The sequence below is a fragment of the Scylla paramamosain genome, chromosome 7 (assembly GCF_035594125.1).
Source record: "Scylla paramamosain isolate STU-SP2022 chromosome 7, ASM3559412v1, whole genome shotgun sequence".
In the NCBI taxonomy this organism is placed as follows: Eukaryota; Metazoa; Arthropoda; class Malacostraca; order Decapoda; family Portunidae; genus Scylla; species Scylla paramamosain.
In genome coordinates, this window is record NC_087157.1 from 10,865,514 (window position 1) to 10,870,000 (window position 4,487).

Genomic DNA, 4,487 nt, shown 5'->3' on the forward strand with positions numbered 1-4,487 from the left:
AGAGAGAGAGAGAGAGAGAGAGAGAGAGAGAGAGAGAGAGAGAGAGAGAGAGAGAGAGAGAGAGAGAGAGAGAGAGAGGAAAAATAATAAAGCAAACTAGTAACTTGGGCAGAGCAGTGAGTGGCGAACCAGAACGAGAGAGGGAAACAAAGGAAACAAACGATGTAAAAAAAAGAAAAAAGAAGAAAACTTGACAAACATAAAAAAAAAATACAATGAAAAAAGAAAAAAAAACACAGAAAAGGAGCAACACACGAGCAACACACGCGCAACACACGACCTCATATGATAGTACACTCATCTCAACACTTCCCATTCCATGCCAATTTTTCTTCCGCAAGTGTCATTTTTCATTTTCACAAACAACCTCCTCATTAAACATTACGCCAGTCACTCTTCCTCCTCCCTCCCTCTCCCTCTCTCTTCCCTCCTTCCCTTCCTTCCTTCACCCTTCCGGCCATCTTTAAGGAAAAAGAACACAGAGAAAGAAAGAGAAAGAAAAAGAAACAATAAAAGAACACTCCAAGGGAAACAGTTACACGGGAAGGAAGGAAACAGGAAGGAAAAATGACAGGGGAAAATTTGAGTTGGAGAGACAGACAGGTGGGCTGAGGGACTGAAGGCAGGAGCGGAAGGTGCACTGACAGGTAAAGTAGTGACAGAAAGACGGACACACGATGGCCAGGTAAGAGTCGGCGTCGTGACAGCCAAGCACGCCGGCCCACCAATCTTCCGTGACAGTAATGAACCCGAGAGCCCGTCCGTCTTGACACGAGACTTCTATTCCTCCTTGCTGTTTTTTTTTTTCCTTCTTCTTCTTTCTTTTTTCTATTCGTATTCAAGCGTCCGTCCATGATGATACAAAACCTCTATTCCTCCTTGTTTCTTTGTTTGTTTCTTTTTTTTTCTTTTCTAGTTTTCTTCCTCTTTTTCCTTGTTATCGTCTTCCTCTTCCTCTCCTTTACGCCTTCTTCCTGATTCTGAGGTCTTGTATATTGTTAATTTGATTTTTCCTTTTATTCTTTTCTTCTTCGTTCTTTTTATCCTTTCTCCTGTGCTCTTTCTTCTTTTTTTATTTTAATTCTTTTCCTCCTTTTCTTTTTTTCTCTTCCTCCTTTTCTTGTTATTCTCTTCCTACTCCTCATCCTCTCCTTTATGGTTTCTTCCTGATTTCTGTTCCTTGTATATCATTAATTCAATTGATTTTCTTTTTATTCCTTTTCCCCCTCGTTCTTTTTTCTTTCTTCTTTTTTGCTGCTTTTCCTCCATTTCGTTGCTTCTATACCGTTGTTTTCGCCCATTTTCTTCTTCTTTTCTTTCTCGTCCTGCGTCTCCTCTTCTTTTATTTTTTTACGTTTTCTTAACTCCCATTCCTTCTCTTTTCCTATTCCTTCCAACCTTCAGTCCTTACTTCCTTCGGACACCCATTTATTTTCAACAGCATCAATCTTTCCTCCCATTCCTTCCAAATCGTTCTATCTGTTCTTGTATTATTTTCCCTTTCGTCTTCCTCCATTACTTCCTTCTTCCATCTTTATTTGCTCCATCCTGACTCCTTCAATCATACTTTGCTTCCTTTTAACACCCGTTTCTTTTCTACATCATTAATCTTTCCTCTATTGCAGTAGCGAGTGAACAAGTCCTCCAACCATTCCTTTCCACCTTCCTCGCGCACCCAAACGTCACAGATGAGTATGTACTATGTCTCTGTAGTCGTGCAAACCCTTCTTGATGACTTCATAGCTTCCTCACGGTCCCGACTGACTATTCCTCTTCCGCTGGCAAACTCAAGCTACAAAATGATGGACCCAGGATTTGTCTCTTTTCCTTTCAACCTTCCACCTTCTTCTGGTCCTTGGTGAGTTAACTTATCGGCACGTAAAAGCTTGGCGGTGGCGGTGGACTTAAAAGAAAGGCAATTAACTGAAAATTCACACCTATCTATTCTTCTTGCTTACGTTTCGTCCGGTGGTCACTGTTCTTTTTTTTTTTTTTTTTTTTGCTGAGGTTCTTGAAGTGTCTTTGTCCCATAGGAAAGTAGAGTTACTAGTTTTCTTGCTGTACCTGTGATTTTTTTTTTAAAGCTTATGATCTCACAGGAACTCACATCCTCACTCAGACAGATAGTTGGATGGATGATGAATGAATAGAGATAAATAAATCGACAGATAAGATTACAGATAGATACGTAGATAGATACACTCGTAAAACAGATAAATAGAGATATTTGTAGAAAGACATATTGAGATTGATAGACTGACAGGCAGATAAGTAGACAGGCAGACAGCGGCCACAAAAACAAATCCATACTGTAACACAACACACACGTAAACACACACAAAAAAAGAAAAAAAAGCTCTGACAGTAAACAGTAATATAAAAAACGAGAAAATAATACGATACAAGACGACTCAACACCACACACACACACACACACACACACACACACACACACACACACACACACACACAAATCCACCATTTTTAAGGCCACGGAAATTGTAACTCGTATTAATCTGACAAGAAAAGAGGGAAAGTGTCGAGTTAAATAGGAAAATATAAGTTTAAGAGAGAGAGAGAGAGAGAGAGAGAGAGAGAGAGAGAGAGAGAGAGAGAGAGAGAGAGAGAGAGAGAGAGAGTGGACGGGGGTAGGGAGAATTGCGGGCTGTCCTGAGAACCGCCGCGTGTGCCGCCGCTTTTCTTTGCTCGTTTTAAAGCCGAGTCACGGAGCGGTAATGGACGGCGGTGTGTGTGTGTGTGTGTGTGTGTGTGTGTGTGTGTGTGTGTGTGTGTGTGTGTGTGTGTGTGTGTGTGTGTGTGTGTGTGTGTGTGTGTGTCTTTGGCAATGTTTGTGGTGTGGTTCTGCTTGATTCAAACACACACACACACACACACACACACACACACACACACACACACACACACACACACACACACACACATGCGGCTATAATTGATCTCGCAAAAGCACTTTCATTTTTTTCTACAAGTTAAACACACACGTACAGTACATAAATAACTCCTTCCCATCCCATTCCTTCCTTTCATTTCTTTCCCTCCCAACAATAAAACTTTTCCTTCCAACAATAACAAAACTAAACTAAACTAAACAAAAAAAAAAAAAAAAAAGTCTCATTACACATTTACCAACACCGAAATTTGTCTTCGCCTTTTTTTTTTTATATTCCTCCACCGCAAGACTTATGGACGACGGAGGCGCAGAAGATTTACCTGGACTTACCTGACATAACATTACCTGCATGGCCGTGTAATTACCACCCACCGCGAGACTCAGGCACGAAGAAAACGAAGCTCCCCACGTAGAGTCAAGCGGGCACTGCGTTTACCCTGCTTTATATGACTGAATGGCGCGGTTATGACTGTTATTGCTGGTGTGGTTATGAGGGCGGTGATTGTGGCGGCGAGGGAGAGTGAGAGGAGGAAGAGGAAGACGTGATCATGAGGAAGTTCTAAGTCCATTCACGTGCTCGCTATACTGGGTAATGATCAGGTGGAGGGAGAGAGGTAGGGAGGGATGGAGGAGTATAGGGAAGGCTGGAAAGGAGGGAGTGTGGAAGGGTTAGGAGGGTGGAGTGGACGGGTTGGGAGGGAGGGAGTGTGGAAGGGGTTAGTAGGGGGGAGTGGACAGGGTGGGAGGAAGACGGTGTGGAGGGGTTAAGAGGGGGGAATGGACAGGGTGGGAGGAAGAGGGTGTGGAGGGGTTAGGAAGGGGGAGTGGACGTGTTGGTTGGGAGGAGGGGCAGGTAATAATACACCAGAGAGCAGTAAGGACAAGCAGGCACGTGCGAGGAGTAACCCCAAGGACTGTTGACTCGGGTCAACGCCTCCCTCCCTCTACTCCTTTCCTTCTCTCCATTCCCCCCTCCCCCCTTTCCATCTTTCCTTCTCCTTTCCTCTCCATTCCTCCCTTCCCTACATGTTCTTGTTTTGTTTACCTTTTCTCCTCATCTTATGCTATTTTCAATCCCGACGTCCAGCATCAATCAGCAACTTTATTTGTCGTTCCCTCCTTCCCTCCCTCTCTTCATTCCTCTATTTCCCCTTTTCTTCCTTCCAGTTGATCATCCATTCACTAACCATTCACTATTAACATCAACTTTTTCCTTTGCGTCCTAAGCCCTCCATCCTCCCTCCAAATATCAATCTTTTTACCCTCCACACATCCTTCCACCCACAACATACCCACTTCCACCCTGAAACGCACCACTTTCCATCCTTCCCACAATCCCAAAATAACACAACCCGTTTTCTTTCTTTTTCATTTACTTCCACCATCGCCGCCTTCTTTTCCAACCCTACGCTCACATAATCCACCTTCATCCTTTCCGCCTCTACCCGTCCACCCCTCTCTTCGCCACGCCCCTCCACTTAGCTCGCCATCCGCCGCCGCTTCCTGCACTGCCGCCCCTCTTACCGTCAGGGCGTGCAATAAGAGCTTTCCGCTGTTTCCCGAATATTTACGCGAG